The sequence below is a fragment of the Bacillus rossius genome, chromosome 1 (assembly GCF_032445375.1).
Source record: "Bacillus rossius redtenbacheri isolate Brsri chromosome 1, Brsri_v3, whole genome shotgun sequence".
NCBI classification, from domain to species: domain Eukaryota; kingdom Metazoa; phylum Arthropoda; class Insecta; order Phasmatodea; family Bacillidae; genus Bacillus; species Bacillus rossius.
This window is the reverse complement of record NC_086330.1, coordinates 204,842,117-204,857,990: the sequence shown is the minus strand read 5'-3', so window position 1 is coordinate 204,857,990 and position 15,874 is coordinate 204,842,117. Positions and strand designations below refer to the sequence as shown.

Below are 15,874 nucleotides of genomic sequence, written 5' to 3'. Positions count from 1 at the left end.
CATAAGGAGCCCAACACATAGTTAGGGTATCAGACAAATAATTAAAGAATCAGACAAAACTAATTAGATAATCAGTAGTATATCTTGGCCGGTACTGCGTCTAGAGACTGAATGTAGTGCCTGGTGCAGGTCCGCCATCTTATAATGTCACGGACGCCATCTTATGTCACGGACGCCATCTTTTTTTCAAAATTTCGTCAAAATTTCTTCAAAATGCCTCAAAAAAATTTCCTATTTCGAAGGAAAAATTCCGGTTTTAATATCCAAAAATTCTAAACCTCGAAATGCCTCAAATTAAAATTTATAATAGTGTCTAAGACTCATAAAAGCATGCCACCCTAAGTTGTTGAGGACATGTCCTTGACTTTGACCGAAAAACTTGAAATTCTTTAATTTTTGACCAAACAATTCCGAAATAATTCTCAAAAAAATTTTCCATAAAATGTTTAATTTTTTAACCGAAATAAATAATTCCCGGCAAAGAATAAACATGTACATTAGTAGAAAAAAATTAATCCCACAAAAATAAAATGTTAATATAAAATAACTGCTAACATCACACCAGCCATTTTGGATTCTAGAAACTTCCATAATTTAGAATTATGATGTCCCGTTTGCTATCATGAATATCTGTAATTATAAACAGAAAAAAATGGCAACAATTTTAAAACTTATAATAAATTTATATAATAACATGTTATGGTAGGAAAATTCTACCTAACGAGAATTCCCCAAAAGGCAGGACAACTGCAATACTCGGGAGTCTAAAGGGTTGCATAACTCCTAGGCCCCAGGAAACCCGAGATTCTCGGGCGACGAGGCCCTTAGCAACAGCGCACGGAGGGGTTTATAGGCAGCGTTGGCGAACTTACCCGGAATTGACTTTGTACATAGAGTAGTAAATTTATAGAGACAGGACTGAGACGCCGGATAAACGGAACTATAAAGACGACGAGTTGGCCGCACCTCAAATAGTGTATAGGCGAAAGCGCCACTAGGATTTGACTTCAAAGTTAAATATAATGAAAATGGAGGGCGGACACAAACTCACAGCGTTTGTCTATGTCGTAGTCCAGGTTATGTTTTGAATTATGTATCAGATAAAAATTGTGTATAATTGAGGAAAGTTAAGTATAGTTTGGAATTTAGGAAGTAACAGTACTTTAATTCAAAGAATATTGTATACCAAAAATTACATATTTTGTTGCCCTAGCTAAGATAATCGCTAACTGTCGGGATTATTATTTGTTGTTATTTCGAGATTATTGCATCAAATCAAAAGTGTTGTAATTTTAGTGGGGTAGGTTAGCTTAAAATTATACCAAAATATTTCACGTCTGGCAACCTATGTGCCCCTTTGGATTCATATAGTACACGGGTAGACAAGTCTAAAAAGCCCGGGACACATTTTTTCTTGGCACTCTATTGGTGTTTATGACGTAATCAATATGGCCGTCAAAGTTTTGTGACAGGCTTCTACATTTCCTTATATAACTTGGCTTTGTATTTTAATATTAACCTAAATTTGTAGTGATTATTAAACAGTAGAAAATGTGCTTTCAAACGGTTTATTCAATATCATTGTTTAGGTTCATAATACCTGAAATATTTTTAATTTTATTAATTTTTTTTATTTATTTTTTAATTTTTTGAAACATTTTGATAAATAACCTGTAATCTGTTACATGTAGGTGAAAACTTGCCATATACGTTTTTGTTTGTCACAAAATTATCTTTTGAACAGTATACATGACATCTATTTTATCAAAAACAGTTGCTGAAAATTCGCCAAAACAATGTAGTGTTGCACAGCGAGTCGTTATGTCAAAATGTAATTTATTGGGTTTCGAAAAGTAATAGAGCAGCTTTATAACTGTTGATGTAGGAAATGTAATTATTGTAATTTTTATGTACATTTAAATAAATTCAAGCCTTTTTAGGGCTATGAAATTTTCATTGCCGTTTTAAAATCAGTTACATTAAAATTAAGTACAAATATGAGAAACACAAGAATGTACCTACAATACAATATTGATACAATTTAACATCCAAATCCAAAAATATCCTCTACATTGTCAAACACACTAATGTCAGCCATAATATCTAAATAAAATAATATATTGCTATCATATGAAATAATACGATAATGATTTCTGTAAATTCACTTGAGATTACCGATCACTGCCGGAGCACTGTCCTTCACATTCACAGAGTTTCGTACATCGTATTGCCATTTTAACACATTTACAAGATGTGCATCGCTTGCGGCAAGTACAGGAGGTAAGTTGTACCCAGTGTTTTGACACTTCTGGTATTGTTGTCCACACAGGTCGGTATGATCCTCCTGAAGTTACGATCCATCGCCACTGGGTTGGCGAGGGTATTGTGTATTGTGCAACGAGACTGTTGTTCCAAATTCTTGCTTGGAGAGTAGCTCGTTTGATGTGGTGTTTTAAAGCATCTGCTGTAGGTGGTATGTTTTCGATTGCTCGATACTTTCTTGTAAATAACACTCGTCTACAGTCATTGATGCTCTGAAGATCTGATGTTTTTTCATATAGTAGAATTATAAATCGCTGCAACAGATCATGACATCCATCATCAATATCACAGGTGCCTGTACAGAGCTGATGCCATACACAATCTTGCGAAATGACATCCAGACCTTCCAAGCAGTCTTCTTGCCAACGCCACAAAAAGTGGAAACTGTGTCGCAACCAGTTACAGAATGAAAAGTCAAAAAATGTCTGCAAATTTTTGGTCAGAGTTTCACACAAGTCTCATGAATTGGAATGAATTTCCTGTATTTTCCACAACCATACTCAATCCATAGTTCATCAAAATCTTGTATTTGTTGGAACAGTGATATTGAAATAGCCACTACATCTGAGTCCACAGTTTATATTAAGATGCGAGTATGTCCACTTTCTACTGCGTGATTAACATGAAGAAGTAGGCGGCCATCTGCTTCTTCGTGTGAGGCGGGAGAAATACTTGATACATCCAAAGTTGTCGATGTTAGGACTCGGTCATCATAAGTACAGACAACATGTTTTCCTGGGTACTCGTCTCCCACCAATTTTTTAGCTAGCAACTGGAACAATTGTGTCTTGTTTTCGTTGACACACAGAAATTCCTTAAATTTTTTTGGAGTTGCAGTTGAGTCTGAGACTTTAATACTCATGCCACTTCCTCTTGTTTCTCGGGTATCTGCCCTTAAACTGCTACTAGTATACCTGTCGAATACAATATTTATTCTTGAACTATTCTTCAGTTGATTAGTGAAACAATGTTTGAAAACATGTTCGTAGTATCCGGAAAATGTTGTAGCAATACCAGGATTAAGCAAATGTATTACGGCTGCTCCATAAAATATTTTCGCTGTTACATTTGGTTGGCTGTGATTAAAGTTAATGTCACAATTTTTTTGTTGGTTGGTTTGTTTTCGGAGTTTTCTATAATCTGAAATATATGGTAGGTACATTCGGTTTTCATGAGCAAATAAATCATTAATGTTGCCATTCCTTGCTTCAGATGCAACATACAATCTGCATAACAAGTTTTAATCTTTACGCAAGTTAGCAATCTTGGATTTTGACTTATCTGTTTTTTTTTTTGTTTTAGTCTTGAAAATCTGAATACTGGTTCACGGAATAATTTAATGAATTGAATTTTTAACTTGATCGAGGCGAGACACAGCAAATGCCCTGCAGCAAATGCCCTGCAGCAAATTCTTCCATAACACACTTGACAGCTTCGACATTTGGAATTATTTTGAAGCTCCCTATTGACACTAAATCGGTTTCTTCAAACGGATTTCCTTGTTCTGTCAAGAAGTTAATCATTTCTTTGGCATGTGTCAAGAATCTTTTCTCATATGTATTGTTATCTTCATGATGCTTTGCATCAACATTTTTGTCATCTTTTAAATTTGATTTCTCTTTAAATTCCTCAATCACAGAACTGATCCTAGGGCCTGCCACCATCCATTTAAGCAGGGCATTTTACTATTAAGGATTCCAATAGCTCCACCTCCACCCTTTTATTTGTCAGCTAATTTTTGTTTGTTAAAAAGCGAAGACAGAAGTGTCCGCAGTTTGTTTGATTAGGTCTCTGTTCCGTTTCGTAATTGTAAAACAACGTAGTGGACCGGCCCAGGTACTGTCGCAGTTCTGGCGAAGGCCGTAAATTTCCAAAACTATAGTAGTACTCGGCCATTTTTCCAGACTTTACATAGGCCACCTAGTGCGTGCCTCGACCCGCCGACTTGTCTAAATTAATGATGGCACGTTCGTGCGTTTTTGGCTTGCTGGGTAAAGTGTCTCGCATAAACACACCGCGGAAATTTGGTATTTTCAGTTTGCGTGCGTGCTTGATTAAATCTACGTTGGTGAGCGGTCGTTTCGGCAGCGAACTTAGGATTTTTTCATTCGTTTCTTTCTCATGCCACGACCTGTCTTGTGAGGTTGCAAGTAGAGTCCTGCGCCGTTTTTTTACCGATGGCAATGGCTTCCATGCTGGCATTGTGTCGCTGTGCTTCTTTTAACTGCTTGCGCTCATTCTTCGAAGTGTTGACTGCCCGCACTATACCGCTCGTTGCACCGATGAGGCCGCCGAGAGCACCCAATGCAGGCAATAGCAAAGGAAGAAATCCTCCTATAATCTTCTTCTCGAGAGTCTGTAGTTTTTGCTTGGCTTTTTGCACGCCTGCACCAGTCTTGCGTTTAGTCTTGCGAATTCAGGGTTTACGAGCACCCAGTCCTAATTTCGTCTTTGCCTTCATGATTTTGGAAACGCCCCACGCTGCGATTTTCTCTCCTAGTCCCGCGTTCGACGATTTACTTATATCTTCGGCTTCCTGTGCCAATATCTTGTCGCCCGGTGTCTGGATTCCAGATCCTTGCTTAATGAATATGCGATATCGTGCTGCTTGCACTTTTCGTCGAGAGAATTAATGCCCACATCACTGCGAGCTATCCTTTTCGATAGTTTAGTGCCGGGGCCGCAGAATCTGTAGCCGGGAATGTGTAGCTCGAAAGGTAGATTGTTTATCAGCGAGTTCACGAGTCCTGCACCGATGTGTTTTTTGTTCTTACCTCTTCGAGTCATTACGCACAACTGACCAGAAAGTATAAATGTGTTTGATTTTATACAATTAATTTAGTACAATGCAGGTCGTCAAGCAAGACGTGTGTTTGCCCGTACGCATTAAGCAAGACGATGTATTTAGTGCGCGTGAATCACGACATGGCTTACTGTTGCCTTCTGCCGTACGTTGCATAATGGCAGGTCCGTAAAACTGTGGCAAGACGTGTGTTTTACTGAGTTTACTGGAGGAACCAAACGGTCTTCGGTTCGAGAACGTTTACTTGTATTCCAAGTCGTTGCAACTGCCAAAGTACCAGCGCCTAGCAACTGTTATACGCTCGGTGGATGGTCTGGAGTATTTTCCGTTTAGCGATAATACCGATGTTGTACCTCCAAGCGAAGCAAAAGCCAATTCCGTGTTTGTTTTCGACGATGTAATGTGCGAGAAACAAGGCATAATACAAGAGTACTTTTCCATGGGCAGACACGCCAAGGTAGACTGCGTTTACCTGTGTCAGACGTACAGTCGTATTCCAAAACATCTCCTATGAGACAACGCAAATGTCAGTTTTGTTTCGCATGGACGAACTTAATTTACGCCACGCTTATGATGATCACGTAAACACCGACATGACATTCCAGGAATTCAAATACATGTGCTCCTTGTGTTGGAAAGAAGAACACGGATTCCTAGTTATAGTCAAAGACTGGCCTCTATATAAGGGCGGGTACAGACGAGGTTTCGATCAGTTTATCGCCAAACATAAGTCAAAGCATTTCGAAATTCGGTCGTAGCAGTCGAGACTTACGTACTGCTCTCAAGTCTCATGACGGCGATATCCGCAAATACATTTCGCTACTGGCTCAAAAAGTAGACAGTGTGAAAAAGGAATTACTAGAGTATCTCGTTGCCATCGACCAGCATGTGGAAGACTCGGATTCTCGCATTCGCGACATGATCGAAGTATCGAATGCACAAAGACGTGACGATCTGAGGACTTTTCAAAGTAGTCTGATGGCATCACTATCTCACTTGTCAACATATTCAGATTTGGCCAAACACAAGAAAGAAGTTTCTGCGAACGAATAAAAAAGTATAAAAGGAGGTCTTGCAATAAGTTTTCAGCCAGTACAATGTCGGACCTGGCCAGTGACCTTCATCGAGCTATACAGTCTGTTCGTGAAAAATATTTACTTGCTAGACGAACCAGACTTGCACGTGAGATGGAAAATGAGGAGATAGTTAAACTAATCACTAGTCGCCTCGACAAACTTAAAAACAAGGAAGAACCAGCCATCATTGTGAAGACAGAAGTTGAAGATGAAATGCCAACTGTAAAGAAGAGAAAGTATGAACTAGATCGAGAAGAAGAGGACTTAACAAGTACAGAGTCCATGCACAAGAAGAAAATACCGAAAAAGGGACATCAAGTTAATGCAATGGTCCGACCATACCTGATATCGTTTACGAGCCGGAATAATGACACGACCTACGGAGTGTACAGAAAACATAATAAGTGGTTCCTCGGTTCTAAAGAAATAGACTTTCTACCAGGAAACATCGTGCGCGTAGCAGAGTTCAAAACGCGTGGGACTCCGGGTCTGTACGAATTGCTGTTTTGCAGGGAGCCTAAAGGATATTCTCACAAAGACTTACAAGAGTACAAAAAACTGCTAGAGCTAAACAATGCACATTTTCGCGATAACGATCCAGATAGTGGTGTATATAAAGACGAAGATCATGAAAAAATGGACATTTTCGCTAATCTCTTCAGTGAACTAACAATACATGGCGAAGGTTTAAAAAAGCTAGAAAGTGGTCAGATATTTGACTATGTATATTGGGATGATCCCAATGAATTAGTCGATCGTCTTGGAATTCTACATGCTTCGCTTAGTGTAGTAAACTATTCGCACATCGACGAAATAGTCTCCATACTTGAAGAACTGAGGGAAGCCGGCTACATACAATGAGTCGAACCGGAATCGCTCACGAACTTCATGCTCCTGCTAGACGGAAATACCTTCGTCGCAAAGTCATAGTTCGTGGAATTGATGATTTATTCCAGGCGGACCTTGTTGAGATGATACCGTATTCCCGATCGAATAAAGGTTTCAAGTACATGTTGACAGTCATCGATGTTTATAGCAAGTTCGCTTGGGCTAGACCTGTCAAATCAAAGACTGCAACTGAAGTAGCCAAGGCCACGAACAATATTTTGCGTGATGGACGTGTACCGTCGCACCTGCAAATGGACCTCGGGAAAGAATTCTACAATGCAACCTTCAAGGCTTTGATGAAGAAGTATGGCATCAAACACTACTCTATATTTAGTAACGTCAAAGCCTCTGTTGTCGAAAGCTTTAACAGAACTTTGCGTTTCAAGATGTGGCGGCAGTTCACGGCTAACGGAAAGTACAAGTGGCTTGACATCTTGCCGAAACTAATAAGCGAGTATAATTCCACGGTGCATTCTACCACGAAAATGAAGCCAAAGGACGTAACGGACAATCACCAGCTTCAAACAGTGTTTTCCAACATGAAGAAGAAAGATCCGCGAAAGCGTAAAGCTAACGTCGGTGAAATTGTGCGAATCTCCAAGCAAAAAGGTATCTTCGAGAAAGGTTTCACTGCGAACTGGAGTCCTGAACTTTTCCGTGTGACACATGTTCGTGAATCAGAGCCTAGGACCTACTACCTCTAATATTTGGACCACAAACCTATCCGTGGCGGCTTCTATGCCGAAGAGATTCATCCTACGTTGTATCTCGATACGTACTTGGTGGAGAAGATTATAAAACGAAGAAATGGACTGTCCTACGTCAAGTGGTGGGGCTTTCCACCTCGCTTTAATTCGTGGGTGGCTGATGCGGAAATCGAGAAATCCACAAAACTTTAGTAATTTGACTGTGTATTTTTTTTGTACTTGTAGTAGTGTAGTATGTATATAATAAAAGTTTTTTAAAAGAACTTGCGGTGTTTTTGTTTTCTCAAACCTGTCACTTTAGTGGTACTTTTTTTAAAATATTAAAGTTGTTTTGTATCGCCCAGGGATCGTACCAAGGACCTTAGTCGATCTAATCAATCATTATATTTATTTAATGAATTTTGAACTTTTTCCCGAATCTCTAGCATTAAAATTACGAATTTCCAATATGGTGGTCTTGATGTCTGATAGGATGATGGTAGTAGAGGATTTAAAGTCTCTTTAAGAATGTTGAACATGGTTTATTGGAATTATTTTTTTACATAAAATTAAACATTATTGCATCGATTGGGTATCGAACCGAGGACAGGAGCGGATCGAATCAATATGTCAATTAATGAGTGATTTATTTAATGAATTTTGGAACTTTTCCTGAATTTCTAGCATAAAAATTAGGCATTTTCAAGATGGTGCCCACATTTCAAGATGGCAGGTGTCATAGTAATAATAAATTATTACTGCACTCTAGCGGGTAAGAATTAAACTAACATGGCATCGGCGCACTCTCGCCGACGATACAATGATGATGGCTTCCATCATCGAAGACAAGATGGCGGATATGACGTCATACTAGATGACGTTATATATTCTTTGAAAAAAAAAGTGGTGGGAGTCAGTCTGCCTGCGTCCACTGTGAGGGAAGGATCGGCCGCCATTTTTTATTTTTTTGCACTCGTCGGGTTCGAACCGAGGACTCCTAACTCAGTGTCGTAAATGTTTATTTTTTATAAAAAAATTATTAAAATTTTATTGATTGAATTTTTTTTATAATTTTTAAAAAAAATTCATTAAAATCGGATAATAAATAAAGATTTTAAAGATGGCGACAGTAACGGAAATTGCAACGGCGACGTCATCATCCAATATGGCGGAAAACACATCGCCGGAATGTTCGAGAACACAATGACGTCATCCAAAATGGCAAATCCAAGATGGCCGCCATGAAATACTCGTCACGTTATGGTATGTCCCGTTACACTGTGTCCCGTTACGCAGTGTCCCGTTACGATGTGTCCCGTTACGATATGTCCCGTTACACAGTGTCCCATTACGCAGTGTCCCGTTACGCTGTGTCCCGTTACGCTGTGTCCCGTTACGCTGTGTCCCGTTATGCTGTGTCCCGTTATGCTGTGTCCCGTTATGCTGTGTCCCGTTACGCTGTGTCCCGTTACACTGTGTCCCGTTACGCTGTGTCCCGTTACACTGTGTCCCGTTATGCTGTTTCCCGTTATGATGTGTCCCGTTATGCTGTGTCCCGTTACGCTCATCCAGATGGCCGCCGTGACGTCAAAATCCAAGATGGCTGACCGACAATCACAATCCACATCCTGCATCCTGATCTCGGAGCCTCTATTATATACTACTATTTGGTACTTTAAATACGCGATAGCTGCACTGGAAGCAGTTTTTTATACTGCTGCATAAGGAACTGAATTTACGGAATAATTGTTATATTATTTTCTGTAGCGAGGCGCGTGCAGTAGAGATCTCGTGCATTTAAACCAACCTTAACCAATGTATGAAGTTTTTAATCAATTATGGAGTGTTGGCCACTTTCATTGCCCTGGGTCATTTGAATAATTATTCTCGTTAAGCCACTGAATTTTTTTAAAGTTATTTTTATTTGGTTACAAATGGCCTCTGATATGTTAAGCTATATATATTCTACATTTTATTTTTATATGGTTTATTTACTCTTTAATTTTGAGGTTGGCTTTCGCCTCCGACCGAAGAGCACGACTTCCAGAAGCTTTGAGAATGTTGTGCCACGTGATTGAAGTGAATAACTGAATTATTTTAAAATGTTTGTTATAGTTTTTATGAAGTTATTTTTAGTATTTTCTTGTAAGTATATTGACTGTACGTATTTTAAAAATAATTCAAATGGTTAACATCTGCAAGAAAAGAGCGGGGCGGACGTGAAGTGCGCTGCTAGACGCTAGAGGGCGTGACGCGGTGGTGTGGACTGGACTAGAGTCGCGGCCGGCTCGCGGGAATATCATGTTGGTCGCCGCAGCTATGTGCTTCACACACACGTTTCGGGCGCAGGGACGGAAATAGGTGCTGGTATAATGAAACTGTTATCACGTTAGCGTTACGTGGATGCGCAGGCATACTGCGAGTGATACACTAACATCGGGAGGGATACGATGATAAGTTTTCCGGCGGTGACTATTACGTCGCATGTGCGTCTTCCGCTCTTACGTGGATCGGGCTAACGTTGGAGTACGTAAGCAGGACTGAGATGTGCTATAGCTAAGGTAAGAGGCGGAGAGGACTGCAACATGTAAAAGGCCACGAATTTTTTTTTGAACAAAATTTGGTATCCCGGATTCAGCGATGTGAAAGCAACAGACGAAACACAGTGTCTAAATTTGCGTGGAATTGTGAGCGGTAAAAAAACTGCCGTAGACGGAGTAATACCCGGACATACGAAGTTTATCGACGGATTATAAACTGTTGACAGTATGGCTACGAGAGACTGTTTTGCATCGGTAAGCGACGGTAAAGTCACGAAGCAATGAGCGAGCTGCCTCCATTAAAATGTAGTGAGCACATAAAACTACAGACTTTGCCCCGAGCGTTAACTGTTAAAAATTACTGTGATTTTTGTTGTAACTTATTACGCATAAGAATGTGTAGGTGTATGGCTATCGCAACCGTAAAATATTTATCAATATATTTATTGTATTTATTAGCAGTTAACTTACTTTTAATTGAGTCTGAAGGCGTGGCCAGACATTGCAATTGAGGTTGTGTGAAGGAACAGAAAGTAATATTGTAAACTAGCTGATCGAAGTAATTTTTATGGTAATTTGTTTATAATGTTTTAGTAAGTTTTTTATTGTAAGTATATTTTTAGCAAATTCCTGTTCACGGTCAATTTTAATGATTCAAGAAATAGCTGTCGTAAATGAGATTAGAATTTGTCAGAAAGAGGTCAGTAAGAAAAAATCGTTAAAATGCCAATTTTAGGGCATTTAAGAGATTCCATGAAGAAACGTTCGTCTGAACTCTCCTTGCAGACTAGAGCTATAGTGCTTATCCAAATAATCAGCCATCTTAATTAAGTTCCTAATACACGTGTACGTTTATATTTTTATTTATAATTTTCATTATTCTTTGTGAAAAAAATTGGCACCCATGACTACATATCAACGCACTATGACGGCGAATTAATAAATGAATCGACACATGCTAAAAGGGCCTCAGTCACAAAAAATTGCAAAGTGAGTTAAGCATGAAAATCGCAGAGGCAAATAGTAGCAATCTCATTGCAAACTAAATATTATTCTTTTTTATTCTTTGTTCTTTTTTCGTTGCCTAACATGTTTTAACGTAATTGTTCTTTATAATTCCTTAATCCACTAAAATATGTTTTGCATGCAGTTTATTTCTCCAAGCGTCGGGCTTGTTTAATTGTCCATATATTTTGTTTGAATAATTGATGTTTTTATTGTGTTATAAGAGGTTGAACTTACAAAGTTGATTGCTATATGCAGTTAGGCCCTTCACTCTGATTATATATTTTATTTTGTTGGTTTTTTTTTTACACCATATCGTGGAGAAATGTGGACAGCATTTAAAAAATGTTTTAATTTGGGAAAACGGCAGTTATCGTTTCCATGGTCGTACCGAAAGGATATATTAAAACTAGCTCCTGCATGAAATACTTCTGGTTAATTTCAAGATACATATTGTAAGCAGTGGAAGCCGTTATTATATCGATCAACTAATATCTGTAATATAAATATTTATAATTTGATACGATTACAACAAATAAAAAGAGGTTGAAGGAAGTGCCATTCAGCGGACGTTCTACGTTGTTATAAGAAGAGTTAGACATAATTGAAGAAAAATTTCCTAGAATAGAAATAAATCGTCACACGAAGAGGTAGTTACTAGCATCAAGAGAAAATCCTAGAGCTGTCTGTCAAATATACAGCCACGACTAGCCGATTACTACAAAGTCGTTCGATTAAAGTAATTACGAAGAATCTACGTCAGTCCAGCATACCGAAGAGGGATGTCGTTTTGTTGGCGGCGCACCACGGAATAGCAGACCCCGAGGACATCACTGCCGAGTTGAACTTAAATTCCTGCCTTATTAGCATTAGTCGATCCCGAATTGCCAAACCCGAAGGAAGTACGGTCCCGTCATCCGCAGTCGCAGTGACCAAAAGGGTCATCGACGTCACCATATTCCGGTATACGTCTGAGGTGGGTCGTTCTCCCGAAGTAAACACCTCAATCTTTGAAACCCTTACTATTGTTGAAAGTGATACTAAACTTTCTTTTTATTTAAAATATTAATATGTCCCGTGACAATGTTGTTATTTTGAATGTTTTAACTTCAATACTAGTGAACTGCCGCCTAAGTTCCACCTCCAAGACTCTTTTAACTTAGGACTGTTGTTGCTATAGTAATTCATCATAACCTCTATCGGTGTAATGTTAAACATAAAACTGATGGTGTCTGTTTCCCCTTATAAATACTAGAGTAAATTTGATAATTTTCGTTGAGTTAACCTTTGTGCTTATATTAAAGTTCACCTCTCAGTGGTCAGTTTGCTGAACCACTGAGCACACTTAGCTAGAACATAAATAAAACGTTTCACACTTATAATTAACTAGCTGCCCGACCCGGCTTCGCACGGCTATACTAATGGGAAAAATTTAAGCCACATCTCCCATTTACAGTAATGGTAAATTAAAAAAAAATTCAGTAAAAATTTATTACAATGCTGTATAATGTACCGGAGAGAAAATTAATAGCACCGACTCGAACTGATGTACCCGTACTTCGCTACGGCAGTCTACAGGCAGATCACTCTTGCGCCGCTCATTATACATGCCCCTCCTTGTGGGTACGCCACTGCCGCGCGATGCCCGTTGCCATGGAGACGCAGAAGGCATGAACAATGCAAATTCCTGTTCTCATGCAAAGTACCCACTGTTGCCTGGTTTTAACCGCCCATGGAATCTAATTTTCGGAAAATGTCATCCTGCGTAACATAAGGAACATTACTGTGAAGTTTCAAGTCTGTAAAATATATATACTTGTAAAAAAGGGCAATTTTTGATATTTAAAGTAACCGCAAAAATTCACGGTGATGAGGACTGCACTAAAAATGAAATAGTCGTTGCCATAGAGACGAATGAAGCATCAAGAAAGCAACAGCCGTTGCCATGGTGATTTCCTACAAAAAACTGGAAATTTTGATATATTACGCCCCCGAAACTCCCCTTGGGATTGAATTTCCGCAGAATCCGTTCTTAGTGAGCGTCTACATCACAAAATTAGTAACTATGCTAAATTTCAAGTCAATCGGGTGTATAGTTTTAGAGATCTCGTGATGAGTTAGTCAGTGAGTGGTATTTCGCTTATATATATATATATATATATACATATATATATACATATATATATACATATATATCAATAATTTTCCTCTCCCGTTACAATTCTGACAAGGACTTGTATCTATCTATCTATCTATCTATCTATCTATATACATATATTTATATATATATATACATATATTTGTATATATATAAATATATGTATGTATATATATAGATAGATAGATAGATAGATAGATAGATAGATAGATAGATAGATAGATAGATAGATAGATAGATAGATTTATACAAGTCCTTGTCAGAATTGTAACGGGAGAGGAAAATTATTGATGGTCCGTAAAATGAAAATGAATTAAAAATAATAAAAATAATTCTAGTAAAAGAAAAAAAAATTAAACACAGAGAGGAAAAAAACAATAGTATAGGTTTGCGATTTAAAGTGATAAAAAGTATTTAAATACTAATTGAACTCTTATGAGGGTACTGATTGCTTCGTTGTTAATATCACACGGGTGTTTTTTTACTTGTATGGGGAAATCAGAATGATAAGGCATCTAGTGCGTGGCAACTATGTTAATAGGCAATAGGAAATAAACTTCTAGCACCTGCGGCATTGTCAACACACACTTCGTACGTGTACTGCATGTTGTATCTAACCCCCTCCAACGCATTTGATTCTAAATTGGCATTTTAGTATGGATCACTAATGTTATTGATAATATAATATAGCTATAGCCTTCCTCGATAAATGTACTATCCAACACGGAAAGAATTTTTCAAATCGGACCAGTGGTTCCTGAGATTAGCGGGTTCAAACAAACAAACAAACTCTTCAGCTTTATAATATTAGTATAGACTTAAGCTTGAATCTAATAAATATTCAGAACACCTTAGATGCAGCACACGTAACTGATCCCCCTTTTATTATGAGAAATAATGAATTAATGATTTGCAATGTTGGTTTTGATAGCTAATCGAGAGAATTAGCAAAGTATTGACAAAACTTATCCTGTGATAACCAAGAGCATCTGGTGTTATTTAAATAATAATTAAGAAACAGGGTTTATGAGTGATCGTGTTTATTGTGTATATTGTTGATGTTTTGTGGAAGTGTGTTGTCACAGGAGTGCCCTGACCCTTAATAATTACACAAAATATTCTTCACTTAATTTGCATTTTATGACCCTGAACACATAAAACGTCTTAACATAAATTACATCTTGAACACAATTACATTATTAAAATTTCAGGTTGAATTCATATAGATTACAGCAGTTCTGTTCATTTCCATTGTGCTGTGGTTTTAGACCAAGAGCCAGGGCACTTTTTTTTACCCCAGCGAGTGCAAAAGCTTTGCAAGTATGTTCTGTTTCTACATGATGCAAGGGACTGGGAAAAGCAAGTCTTACTAAATTCCAGTGTTGGGGGCCTGAAAAATGACGTCATCAAGATGGCTGACGCACTGTTATGTAGTTGCCACACTTAATTACACCTAACTCTTCACTCGTTTATACTATTGTGATGAATGTTTTTCCAAAATGTTACAAATTAATGACAAATAACTTTTGTTTTTATACTTTTTATGATAAATGTATTAATTTTTAAAATAATTTCGTTTGAACATGAAAATGAAAATGAGTTCCGATAGGTTTTGTTTAAAGTTTGAGCATAAATAACTTAAAAAATAAAAGGCTTTCGGAAAATTACCCTCGAGCAAAAAGGTTTTATAAATTAATAAGTTTTAAGAAAATATATAGTTATATAGGGTTCAATTAAAAACTTATGTGATTAGAAGTGATATCTAATTTCATGTACACACCCTAAGAAAAGTATGATTTCAAATTTTAACACACAGCATTTAAAGCATTACAAGAAATATATTTCATTCAATGTTTTCTACGCTTTCAATGTAACTGCTATTGTCACTTTCACTTCTATTTTCTTCCCCTTCACTTCCACTATTCTCTTTTGTGACTGCTATATCAAGATTTTTTGTAAATGCTGGACCATTGTACCAATGCATGCTATATTTTCCATTTGCTAGGTACCAGCCATGTTCACTTGGATCAAGCCCATCGTCAGGTTTTGTACATACTGCTCGTTTCCATATCCACGACACTGCATTGCATCTTTCAATCTTCTGGATCAAAGCAGGTTTAGATGGAGGCAACATTGTTGGGTCAATCCATTTAAATTTGGAGGATGCCTTTGCCTGTATCTTTGGTGCCGTTTTCTTCATGAATAGACTGTATCTAACGTCAGTCACCGAGGAGTAATTAGGATGACCATACATAGCACATACAAATTTCTCTAACCCAGATATCAGCTCTTTGGTTAAAGATAGTGAAACACCTAGTAGACTGAAAATGTCTAGGAATCCGTGATACTTCTTCTTAACTTTAAAAGGTTTAACTTTCCCCTTTTTTGCAAACGCA

General features: G+C 37.9%; 1 protein-coding gene across 9 annotated transcripts in view; it reads right to left on the bottom strand.

Moving 5' to 3' along the window:
* The window catches only part of LOC134527248 (glucose transporter type 1), a 562,082-nt gene that overhangs the window by 314,460 nt on the left and 231,748 nt on the right, over positions 1–15,874 (bottom strand). The window lies entirely within an intron of this gene.